The sequence below is a fragment of the Trachemys scripta genome, chromosome 2 (assembly GCF_013100865.1).
Source record: "Trachemys scripta elegans isolate TJP31775 chromosome 2, CAS_Tse_1.0, whole genome shotgun sequence".
Classification (NCBI taxonomy): Eukaryota; Metazoa; Chordata; order Testudines; family Emydidae; genus Trachemys; species Trachemys scripta.
The window spans coordinates 42,155,337-42,169,264 of NC_048299.1; positions in this window are offsets into that span (position 1 = coordinate 42,155,337).

The window sequence follows — 13,928 nt, forward strand, 5'->3', positions numbered from 1 at the left end:
AGGCACAGTCTGCTTCAAAGAACCAGCACAAGGCCTGCTATTTATCAGGTAAGCCCTGGCAGAGAAAGGGAGATGGTTGCAGCACTTCCAAATTTTCCTGGAGGCAATTGGTATTGAAGAGAATCAGAATGGGTGCTACAGTGACATTGGAGATCTGCAATATGTTCCAATGGAAGCATGAAGAGGACTATCAACTGCTAGACAAAATATATATATATATCAGTCAGAAATTTCAAGAATACTTTGATCATGCAAAAAAAAAAAAAAAATAAGTCACTTGGGAGAGGGAGACATTTTCTTTATAAAGAAACCAAACTGTCAGGTTTGGTGACTGATCATTATGTTACAGAATGATATAACAAATCTAATGTGAATTTGAACTGTTAATAGATTAACTAAAAAATTAAAATTATTTTCTGATGGGTAACAAGCTGCAAAGATTGTGAAAAATGGACTTCACTTTGCATGACTAGTGAAAACTATGGTTCCCAAGCGAACATAAGAAGCGCAATGACTGAAGCATAAAGAGAAAACCAACGTAAATAAGTGGCAGAGACCATATTACAACTACATGTATTTCAAGCCACTCACAGTATCATACCAAGATGTGCCACCAAAAAAGAAGTGGCTTATCATGCATGCCATTGAAAGCAATCATTTCACTTAAATGTATTGCTGTGAGTACAAACTGCAAAGAAATACGTGTGGCCCCGCTATTTTGGATGTTCCAGAGCAAAAGACCTGTTCTAACTCTGGGCTCTAACAGGCCTACCCCAACTGTGAGCTTAATTGATGAAAAGTGGATAAAGGTTCATGAATTGTCAGTGACCTATTTTAGATAAGGAGGAGACAGAAAGATCGAATAAATTTAAACACAGGATAACCTTGGGACTATGTTAAGATCATAACTGGTAAACAAGAGGGGTAAACAACCAGAAATCAATGGACCAGAATTGGTGCTTCAGAAATTAGACCTATTGGTAGGCAAAACAAAGAAAATGGATTGTTACATCCATCTTTCCTTTCTGGGGACCTTAAAAAAAAAAAAAAAAAAAAAAAAAAACTCGGGAACACGGAGTGGGGGAGGATTTCCATTACCACTGTGACTGCCACTTCTAAGGGCTTTTTCATTGTGACACCCTGACCTTGGCACACAGTGGAAACACCTGGCTATCCCCCTGTGGAATCCTGCTCTGTCGTCCCCTTCCCATCCCCAACTGTCTTCCTCCTATCCTATCGCTCATGCTCTCAGGTTTGCGCCTGATCCGGAGACCAACTGCACAGCACTGGCATGAAGAAGTGAGATGGCCCATCCAACTCTGCATGGCCTCAGAGGGACCAGTGAGAGAGAGGAACCTAACCAGACAAACCAAATGACATTCTTGACCAGGGAGGTGAGCTAGAGTCCAGATTAACAGCTGCCATGGCCAAACTGCCAGCACAAAGCACATTCATGACTGATCAGCCACCCTGTATCCAGACAACAAAAGCATCAACAAAAGCTTACTTTCCCCACCATTTTCTATCCTCGCTCTTCTCCCCCTTGTGCCGGTCTGTTCTGTTAAATGCAGGAAAGTGGATATCATTCCCAACCCAAAAGTGAACAGCAGATCTAACCCTTTATTCACCACCAAGAAGGACTGCTTAGCAGTGTATGGGTAAGGAATGGTGTCCCTAGCCTCTGTTTATCAGAGGGTGGAGATGGATGGCAGGAGAGATATCACTTGATCATTACCTGGTAGGTTCACTCCCTCTGGGGCACCTGGCATTGGCCACTGTCGGTAGACAGGATACTGGGCTGGCTGGACCTTTGGTCTGACCCAGTATGGCCATTCTTATGTTATCATAAAAAAAGATTCTAACCAATGAGCTCTCTCTCTCTCTCTCTGAAAAGGGAACTTTGATAAGTTTTAATTAGGTTTGTTTTGCATAATCACTCAATTTGTTTCAACAGTTTTTGCCTAGTTTTGACTCTTCCTTTTGTGCATCTCAATCAATAAATTTCCAACCTGTGGCATGAATTTTCTCAAGTGTTTTCAGTGATACTAAGCAGGTCATGGTCTATGTACTCAAAGTCCAGAACCATCTTTAATTATTGTTCTACAGTGCCAGTGTCATGTTAGCATCTTTGACTCTCTGGCACATTTATTCCATCAAAATCGATACAGTGGAACCCTAAGATCCCAAAGGTCTGCCTACTCAGGTGTCTAAGACTTGAGCAGCCTGTGAGGAGTCTGATTGGCTTGGGAGAGCAACCAGCTGCAGTCCTGCATGTAGCTGGGACCGCCCAAACATGTGAGCTGAGCCCAGAGAGACAGTGTCAAGGAGAAGGGAGTTGATTGCAAGGAGTCAGCTTCCATAAACCGGATGAGACTCAGCCTCTCTGTTGTTCTTAAAAGGGAAGAGCAAATGGTGCACAGGGAACACAGAATTCACTGGTCCCCAGCCGAGCCACACAGCCACTCTAGATGGAGGAACTCTTCCACTCTTGGGGTGCTACACGCACAGGCAAAATGAATTTATGAAAATGCAGCTGGAGAACAAAGCTCTGATGATGATGCAGAAATGGAGTTCTTTACTGCGTCTCTTAAGTGTATAAAACAAATCTGGGTTCAGAGACACTAGAAATAAATGAACAAAAAGTGGATTTCAAAGTAGATAGAGCTAAGTGCAGCATGATGACAACCAGTGCAACTGGAAAGAATAGTGAGTCCCTGATATTAAAGTTGATAACAAAGCTTATTCACAGAGCAGGCAGGCACAAAAGAAGCCCATGTGCGTTTCTTCTCAAAAAATCTCTGGTAGGCAAACAAAAAAAATGCAGCCTGGTGAACTTTAGCCTGGATGCCTTCACCACAAATTGGAGGTCTGACTGCAGCTCAAGTAAGCATATTTAGGCTAACTTTAATCTACCTAGCTTGCTAATAAAGATATGGCAGCATGGTCTGTGCAAGCCCGCCTAGTGCCCTGGGTACCTACGTGTGTTGCTAGCCCATGCTGAACCCCATGCTGTCGCATCTTCACTGCTATTTTTCATGAGCTAGCTAGATTAAAGCTAGCATAGGTATGCCTACCCATGCTGCAATCATACCTCTGATTGCAGCGCAGACAGCCTTAGAGGTAGGCACTCCAAGCCCTTTCCCCGCACATAGCAACCTGGGAGGGTACAACCTAGCTCTTAAACATTCATTTAAGGAGTAAAGGGGGCGGGGAAGACATCACAGGGAAGAGACACTTTCATCTTAAAGCCAGCTTCTCAAAAGCACCAGGATTGTGCTGCTACCCTGAATTAATTTTTTTAAAGTTTATAATTGATATTTGTGTCCATTTACACAAGGAACATTCAGATGACTGCTGCTTACTGTGCTGAATACCAGATTGTTTGAGAGGAACCAGTAGAAAGGCATATATATTTTTGCTTCAGTATTCTAAATCAAGTTAGGTGGAGAAGAGAGTCGCATTTGAAGTTTAAATTCCATACAAGCAGTTATACTGCAAGTGGTGAAATCCAAACAGGAACATTTAAAAGGCAAACTTTGCTGAAAGATGGAATCTTTTCAACCCTGTCATTGAATGGCTAACACACAATCCCCAGGTAGATCCTGGCAGATAAATTCCATTAAAAGATGACGACAATGAGACTAAAAAACAAACATCAAGAATCCGGTAAATAAGAAAGATTTGCTAAGTCCACCTCAGAGGATTCAGAAAGAGGATCATTCTGTTCTCACAGCAGAGCTGTTTTTAAATGCAAGAAGAGTTTCCTTATGGTAGTCATGAAAGTTTGATTTTATACCCTGTAGAATAACTCCCAATTTACCAGAATAAAAAATTGCAACCAGTGTTCAGCTCCGTGTATATTTAACTTTAAATAAACCCAGCTTTCTTCCGGATGCCTAATTTTTCTGTTCAAACTCAGGCAGCATGTGGCTTTACTCTCTTGTTGGATTCTGTTTTTGAAGTTTTTCTGTTGTAAGATAGCCACCCGCAGGTCTGTCATTGAATGGCCAGACAGGTTAAAGTGTTCTCCCACTGGTTTTTGAGTATTTTGATTCCTGATGTCAGATTTGTGTCCATTAATTCTTTTGCGTAGAGACTGTCCGGTTTGGCCAATGTACAAGGCTGAGGAGCATTGCTGGCACATGATGGCATATATCACATTGGTAGATGTGCAGGTGAACGAGCCCCTGATGGTATGGCTGATGTGATTAGGTCCTATGATGATGTCACTTGAATAGATATGTGGACAGAGTTGGCATTGGGCTTTGTTACAAGGATAGGTTACTGGGTCAGTGTTTTTGTTCAGTGATGTGTGGTTGCTGGTGAGTATTTGCTTTAGGTTGGGGGGTTGTCTGTAAGCGAGGACAGGTCTGTCTCCCAAGATCTGTGAGAGTGAGGGATCATCTTTCAGGATAGGTTGTAGATCTTTGATCAAAGATCTACAACCTGTAGCCCACGAAAGCTTATGCACTAATAAATTTGTTAATCTCTAAGGTGCCACACAGGGCCGGCTCCAGGGTTTTGGCCGCCCCAAGCAGCCAAAACAAAACAAAAAGCCACGATCACGATCTGCGGCGGCAATTCGGCGGGAGGTCCTTTGCTCCCAGGTGGAGTGAGGGACCATCTGCCGAATTGCCGCCGAATACCTGGACGTGCCACCCCAAGCACCTGCTTGACAAGCTGGTGCCTGGAGCCGGCCCTGGTGCCACAAGTACTCCTGTTCTTTTTGCGGATACAGACTAACACGGCTACTACTCTGAAACAGTGTTTAATGGGAGATGTAGTCCAACCACAGAGTCCAGCCTATTGAAGAGAATGGGAGCACATATGAGGCACCGCAGTAGCTCAAGTGGACACAGATTAAAGTCAAACTGATCCAAACAAAGTAAGTGTTGCAATTCAGTTTGACAAACTAAATATTTTGACTCAGGTCAAACAATAATTTTATTTTTTATGTTGAAAAAAAAAATTTTTGGCAAAAATCAAAATTTTATCATGTAAAATTTAATATTTGTGGAAACTGCATTGTCAGTTGAAAGAACATTACCCATCAGCTATAGTTTTCAATATACAACACTACACCGTTCTTACAAATGAGCAATGTCCTGGCTCCTTGTGTATGAATCTGTGAGCCTTCCAGGGGCTACCCCACGAAGGGAATAAGGCTAGGGTGACCAGATGTCCCGATTTTATAGGGACAGTCCTGATTTTTGGGTCTTTTTCTTATATAGGCTCCTATTACCCCCCACCCCCTGTCCCGATTTTTCACATTTGCTGTCTGGTCACCCTAAATAAGGCACCCGATACTGCTTCAACTAAAGGAGCTCTCTTTTTGCTCAAGTGGTAGTCAGTGGTTTTGGAACTGAAGCACCAGGGTTCTAGTCCCAGCTTCCCAAAGAACCCTGTATATGAGTTTCCTAACTGCATCTGTCTGCATTTCATATTTATGATGACAGGCCAAAGTTTACTCTCAATATAATTTCCAGAAAATCTTGTAATCAGTTAATATTTTCATTCACTTCAAAAAACAGTTAATATAAAATTTCTGATCTTGTATGAGCTCTGTGACAGCTCTAGCTTTGTGATTTAAAGCAGAGTTTTAGCATACCCGTTTCCCAAAGTCTTCTTGCTGTTGTATGATTTTTTTTGTTCTTGATCCAGTCAAAACACCCCCCTTTGGATTCCAGAGCAAAGTGGAGGTTGGGAAATATATTAAACTATTTTTAAACAAATGAAATACAGAAATATTTATATATATTTTGAAGGGACCTAACCTCATTTTTCCTACTTTCCAGAAACCCTCAATGATAGTGCAGTGTATAGGAATTGGGTAGTATCCTTTTAAATAATTTGTGAGCCCTCTAGTGGGCCTTCTCATCTTCTATGTTTCAGAAGCCACCAGAGCCCTGCCAGAAAAGCAGTGTATATATGTAGCTAGGGCTTGCAAATTTTATGTAGTTTGTAAACAGTTATTTGGACTCTACTTTGCCCAGGTGGTCCCTTGATATTTTGCTTTGTGTGTAAAGCGAAGGACACAACACTTCTATTTGCTTGAAATAATGTTTAACCCCATGCTTTATGTCCAAAAATCCAAAGAAACAGAACTGCAGAAAGAAAATATTATATGTGGTAAGTGCTTTTAAAGAAAAAAAGCTATGGTTTTCTGATGAGCTTAAAATCTAAAGACAGAGGGCATGGAGAAGAATATACACAGAGCCATCCCTAGGGTACAGCAAATCAGGGCAACTGCTTCAGGCCTCATGCTTTGGGGGGCCCCACGGACTGGCACGACTGGCCGGCGCGATCGGTTCCAAAAGTGACGCATTCATCTGTTCTGCCCCAGACCCCGCACCTCCCTAGCGATGGCCCGAGATATACAATTACACATGCGCGCTACATTAGAAGAACATAGTCAAGGTTACAAAGTCAAGCTCTCAAAAGTTAGGAAATCCCAGCACTAAAATTGCATATGCAACCTTATTTCAGTCCCCTTGTGTGTATGCATTATTATACAGTCTTTAAAATACAAATCCTAGCATTACAATTGTCTCCATGGAGGAGTTACAGGAATTTCCTGCAGGATCTAAAAATCACTGGGGGGAGGGAGAGGGAGGTAATTAATTGAAATCCTTAGGCAGGTGTCAAGTCTGAAGAAGCCTCATCTCCCTGGATTAAAGTGTGTATACTAGTCTGATCTGGCTGGAGGAACCTGGCAAACAAAGAACTAAAAAAAAGGATAAAAGTGACCAGCCTGGTGACAGCCTGGTACGCTAAGACCTGCACATAAGCAGTTTGTTTTAAAGATATGTTCTCGCTAATGCTTTTGTTCTGTACAAATAATATTTTGCTTAATGAAGACTGGCTGGTCACAGGTTAGCCCTGTCATTGCCCGAGGAACAGGACAGCCAGTGGTGAACTAAATGCCAACTTACTAAATTCAGAGTAGTAGCCATGTTAGGTCTGTATCAGCAAAAAGAATGAGGAGTACTTGTGGCACCTTAGAGACTAACGAAAGCTTATGCTCAAATAAATTTGTCTCTAAGATGCCACAAGTACTCCTCGTTCTTTCAACTTACTAAAGTGACCACAGTGACTTGCCACCTAAATCCCTAGTCTAGAAGGAGAGTCTCAGGACTTTGCCCCAAAAAAGTTGATAGCTAGATGCCCAAGACTTGAGTGGGGAGCCCTCAGGGAGCCGACAAAGGGATCAGAAGTGCAATTATCTCAAGAACTGTGCTAGTCATTTAAAAACTTGGTAAAATACCATTCACAGTGGTACAGACTTTCAGATAATACAAATAAATGCTTTGAATTGCTAAATGAATATATTCCATTAATAAACGTACTGAATAGTATTCTACCGGCTGTCACACTGATGTACATTGGATTGAAATGCTTTAATTACAGCCTTATCTTTTTCAGTAGGAAATTCAGATGTGTGAAATGAATCAGTGGTTCCAGCAGGGGGCTGGAGAAAGTAAAAGAAACAGAACTATAAGCTTGTACCATTTGGTTTTATATGGCATAAACCACTGAGCATTGACCTGGTGTAGTTATTTTACTACTGCTGCAATTCGAGAGAAAAAAAAATAAATTTCAAGGTAATTGAACATTTAAGTATTTTTCAGGCAACATGCAGCTATTTACAGGAGCAGTTTGTCTGGGTATCACGGGGTTGTATATTTTTGTCTATTGGAATTGGGTTGTCTGCTTTTTTCAAACAAAGCACAAGTGGCTTGAGGGACCAGTTTAATTATTTTTGTATTTTATTTAACCAAATAGTCACAGTACTACTTAACAAAATTGCTAATTAGATCTTTTTTCCTTTGATGACAAATTTAGAGCATATCACTTGTCATTTTTCCTGTATTTATAGCAATATTGCTATTGTAGCTTGCCTATATACTGTAGGGCATGTTCTCAACAAACAAGACTCTTTGCACAAGGAAAATGAAGTAGTTGACAAGCATAAGAATGGTCTGTTTTATGGGTATTTTAATCATGCATCACATGAAAGTACAACTGCACAAGCATTTAAAAAAAAATCACTTGAAACTGAATGCCTGCCTGCTTTCAATCTCTAATTGCCACATATTTCCCTGCCTGAAAGTTACGGAGGGCCACTGTATAAGGGCCAAATCCTCAGCTGGTGTAAATCAGTACAAGTCCAGATCTATGCCGATTTATAAGAGCTAAAGATCTGACCCAAATACTTTCTTCTGTAAAGAAAGAGGAGGGTGATAGCATCTTTGCCTTCCTCTCCCTTAACAGCAATCTGTTCTAATGCAAAGTTATTTTACTATAGCAGTAAAATGTTGGTATAAATGCAGAGCTCCTTCCATTTTAAACCAGCTTATTTTGCAAGGATGGAGGCAAAAAGTAAAGAAATCATATAAAGGAAATTAAAATTTCTGTTTTAGCTAGTGATACCTTGTTAAGATTGCAGCACTGCAGTTGGCCAATTCCACCTGGAAGAAGGTGGCAGGTTTTCCACTCCAATCAGCATTGTTAGTTGCTAGGATGTTAAAGAAAAAAAATTCCAGGTAACTGCTATATATGAGTGTCTTTTATATAAGAGACACAATATGCAGGCAGAAGGGGTAAATGTGTGGTATTATCAGATAAATTGGAGAAAGAACATAAATGAATTATTCATGACAAAATGTAGTTGAACAATGGGTCTTCAAATTCATGTTGCTTTCTCCTATGGGTATAAAGAGATTAGTTTGTTTAAATGTGTGAAGTGTGGTTTCACAAGGTTTCTTAAGTAATTTTAAATACCTCTGCAACATTGGACTAAGGCAAATATTTCCCTTCAGAATGGTTCAGTGTTGAATCAATGGAGTTACGCTGATGAACCCTAGCTGAAAAGCTGCCTCACGTGCTCCTAAAAGATGTGGTTTATGATGCAATACCCAAGTGCAGTTTCAGCTACGGGTAGATAAAGTATTCTGTTTAATACCCAATCACTATGTTTTGATCATCACTCATAACAGGGCATCTTCTCATTAAACCCCTACGACATTAATGAACCAAATGCAGAGGTTAACATAGACTTCCGTATTTTTGCCTCCTGGCATCATGAAAAGATCAAGCATCATTGTGTAAAAGCATGTGTGGGCAGCATGCCTTCTTTTGAGAGGATTCAGTGTCTGCATTTTCTTTCACCAAATGCCTTTTTCTCTATCTTTTCAGCACACCTCCTAAAAATAAATGTCTCCTGATCATTATCCTGCTGTAAAAATGACAATAATTCAGATTGTGACCGATATGGTCTTCATCAAAAAATACAATAGGACTTTCTGCATCAACTGCTTGTTATTACATGATGGTCTCAAGTGTATTAGAAGTTGCGAGTTTCATTTCTACAAATGTGACAAGTTCATTAAATATTCCAAAATTAAAATCCTCAGACACAAGTCCTTCAATAGCCTCCTTTTTCCTTGATACTGCACACAATGTAGAAGACCGCAGAATAGCTCTTATTATAGCCTCCTGTTTTCACACACACACACACACACACACACACACACCTTTCCAATACATTCTCCTGGGGGTAGATTTCAGCCCAAAAAGAGTCTGAAGAAAAAAAAAATCTTCAGTCCAATGCCATCCACTTCAATGGAGGTATGAACATCAAAGTCTATTTGGGAAATTTAAAATACTACAATTATTTAAAACAGACGTCTTTAAAATAAACCCCAGGAAACTGCGGTTTTAAAAACCCTATTTATTGCCGCTAAGGCTGAATAGTAGAATTATGAGGTCAAATGCAAAAGTTAGGGTTCCAGCAACATCAACAGCCAGTCTGGGGCCCATATGAATAAGTTTACAATCTTTGGCTTATACCAATCAACGTATTTCAAGGCAATGTGCCAGTTTACACCAACCAAGACTTGTGACTATGGTGAGCAGTTGCTAGCTCAAGTGATCTTGGGTGAGTCGTTGCTCACCCACATGTAGTAAGGGAGTTGTAGTCTTGGCATAAACCAACCACTTTCAAAGATTCCAAGGACAGAAGGGACCATTGTGACCATCTAGTCTGAATAATAGAGGCCTTAGAACTTCCCCAAAATAATTCCTAGAGCAGATCTTTTAGAAAAACATCCCATCTTGATCTAAAATTTGTAAGTGATAGAGAATCCACCACAACCCTTGGTAAATTGTTCCAATTGTTAATTGCTCTCACAGATAAAAATGTACACCTTATTACCAGTCTGAATTTGTCTAGCTTCAACTTCCAGCCATTGGTCAGTCAGTATTATATCTTTCTCTGCTAGACTGGAGAGCCCATTATTAAGTGTTTGTTCCTCATGTTGATACTTACAGACCAATCAACTCACACCTTAAACTTCTCTTCATTAATCTAACTAGATTTTGCTCCTTGAGTCTATCACTATAAAGCATATTTCTAATCCTTTAATCATTCTTGGCTAAACTCTCTCCAATTAATCAACATCTTTCGTGAATTGTGGGCACCAGAACTGGACACCGTATTCCAGCAGTGATGGCACCAGTGCCAAACAGAGGTAAAATAGCCTCTCTGCTCCTACTTGAGATTCCCCTTTTATGCATCCCAGGATCTCATTAGCTCTTTTGGCCACTGTGAGCTCATGTTCAATTTATTATCCCCCGCAACCCCCAAATCATTTTTCCAGAGTCACTGCATCCCAAGATAGAGTCCCGCATCCGGTAACAATTGCCTACATTCCTTGATCTATGCATTTACATTTAGCCATATTAAAAACACAGTTTGCTTGAACCCAGTTTACCAAGTGATCCAGATCACTCTGAATTAGTCACCTGTCCTCTTCATTATTTACCCTTCCCCCAATATTTGGGTCATCTGCAAACTGTTTTCTTCCACATCATTGTTAAAAATATTACATAGCATAGGGCTAAGAGCCAATCCCTGCTGGACCCCACTTGAAACACATCTGCTCAACAACAATTCCATTTCCACAACTATATTTTGAGACCTATAAATTAGCCAGTTTTTAATACATTGAATCTGTCATGTTAATTTTAGTTATTTTAATCAAAATGTCCCCTGATACCAAGCCAAACAATTTACAAAAGTCTATTATGTCAATACAGTTACCTTTATCAATCAAATTTGTAATCTCACTCAAAAAAATATTGTATATCACAGGTTTCAGAGTAGCAGCTGTGTTAGTCTGTATCCGCAAAAAGAACAGGAGTACTTGTGGCACATTAGAGACTAACAAATTTGTTTTAGCATAAGCTTTCGTGGGCTACTTTCTACTTTCGTGGAAGAAGTGGGCTGTAGCCCACAAAAGCGTATGCTCAAATAAATTTGTTAGTCTCTAAGGTGCCACAAGTACTCCTGTTCTTTTTATTATATATCTCATTAGTTTGATGTGATCTATTTTCTATAAATCTATGTTGATTTGCATTAATTACATTACCCTCCTTTAATTCTTTATTAAATCAAGTCCCATGTGAGCCATTCCATTATCTTGCCCACGACTGATGTTTGGCTGACAGACCTATAATTACCCAGGTCATCCCATTTACCTTTTTTAAAAATTGGCACAACATTAGCTTTCTTCTTGTCTTCTGCAACTTCCCCAGTGCTCCAAGACTTATTGAAAATCAACATTAAAAGTCTAGTGGGTTCCTCAGCTAGCTCTTTTAATAGTCTTGGATGCAAGTTATCTAGACCTGCAGATTTTAAATGTCTTATATTAGCAGCTCCAGAGATAGGAGTAGAATAGAAAGAGTGTATCACCACCATATGATGATCATCTTTATTTTCCCTAAATACAGAACAGAAATATTCATTGATCACTTATAAATAATAATGCAGAAAAGACATAAGTCTACCATTTCCCTCTAGACATGAATCAGTATCACTCTCAGGATTCTTTTTGTTCCTAATATATTTGAAAAAGTCCTTTTAAATTGTCCTTACCTGTACCGGACACAGACAACTTCTTCTGTCCCTTATCAATTTTCTGTAATTCCTAACCTCTGATTTACATTAATTACCATCAACTTCCCCCCCTCCCTTTTTTTTTTTTTTTTTAATTTTTTACAGCTGCCTTTGTAACCTTTGGGTGGGCTAGAGTGCACTTCATTACCCTTCTCCAGTACCTAAAAAATAACCCAACTCCCTCAGAAAATTAGCTGGAGACCTAGAATTCAATCTCTAACAATTTTCTGCAAGGATTGCACAGGGTCAACTTTCCCACATCCAAGTCCCAAAAGGAACTAAAGAAATAAATTTAATTAACAACTTTATAAAATATTATGATGAAGAAACATAATTAATAATTACATAATGTTTACAATGTAACATGGCTATTTTATAAACCGCTTACACAAATAAAGAAAATAAATTAAATCTAGACAGGTCAGTCCCCACAAAAACACAGTAAGAACAAACTCAGAGTTTCCAAAAGCTTAGGTTGAGTTCATCTGAGTCTCAGAGTCTTTGATCACCAAATCTATACAGTTTGCTGAGTCTAAAACAACATCTTGCCTCCACTTACTTGTAGGAATCTTCAGTTGGAATCCAGGTAGACTCTCATTGTTAGCCAGTTAACTATCTGATTAACTAACCACTCAGTTAAAGAAAATACAAAACTGAGAATGGCAAAATATAAATGACTCTTTCCCATACTACATTTAAAGAAAAGTTTAACTCAGACTGGTTGAGACAATTTTTCTAAGACAGTTTGGCTAAAATCAAAATATTCAAAGTATACAATTAAAATAGAAGAAATTATTTTCCCTCCCCATTTTCCCTTTCTATAACTAACACTGCCCAGGCTTCCCTGTTAGAGGGTTAACAATATCACTAACCTGCTGCAAAATGCTTCAATTAGGGACAACAGCCAGCTTTCTACGCTGGGCTCAGCTTTTCCCAACTCACACAGGGCACATGGCCCTTTGTAAAGCAACTGCCCTGACTGCTCACCCTCATAAAGTTAGCAACAGGGAACCTATAGGAGCAGACCCAAAACTACCACACCCAAAATCCAGAAGCTTCTGGATGTGGAAGGCTAAATCTGCCTAGCAACAATGGCCCAGGCACAACTCACTCCAACCCCCACCCTTGGATCTCTTAAAGAAATATTTCCCTATTAGGCACAAGGTTACACTTGTTACTTCACTTCCCCTCTAAATCAGGTTGGTTTTTTAACCAATATGTCCTTCTTCCTCAGCTGCAGGATTGTAGCTTTTTGAGCATCTAGTAGGGTGTTCTTAAATGATTGCCAATTATCACTCACATTTTCTCTGATTAAATTCTTTCACCGGATGATTTGGCTCCTAATTGTTTTCAGCTTTATGAAATTGGCCCTATTAAAGCACCAATTATATACATAACTGGTCTGGATTTTATTCTGCTTGCACATTATAAATGTAATCAAGTCATGACTACTTGTACCTAAGCTACCATTAACTTTTAGTTCTGTGATCGGTTCCTCTTTACCTGTTAAGACAAGGTCAAATAAAGAATCCCCCTGTGTTGGCTGCAATATTTTTTGAGTTAGGAAACTCATCTATGATGTTTAGAAGTTCCAATGATATTTTAGTATTGGCAGCATGAGATTTTCAGCATATGTCACTCAAACTGAAGGCGCCCATCATCACAGCATTTTTCTTATACATTCGAGATAGGTGCCTAAGGAGGCAATTATCCTGTTCCCTAGTGTGATTTGATGGTCAATAGCAAACACCAACTAATATCTATCTTGTGCTTTATTTGTTAGGACACTGATCCATAAGCATTCAAGACCATTTTCTTCCAAGTTATCAGTGACTCAGAAATGCCATTTTTGACAGTGTACCACTTCCCCTCCTCTTTTGCCCACTCAGTCCTTCCTAAATAGGTTATAACCATTTATTTTAATATTCTAATCATGCATATCATTCCACCAGGTTTCAGTAATACCAACTAG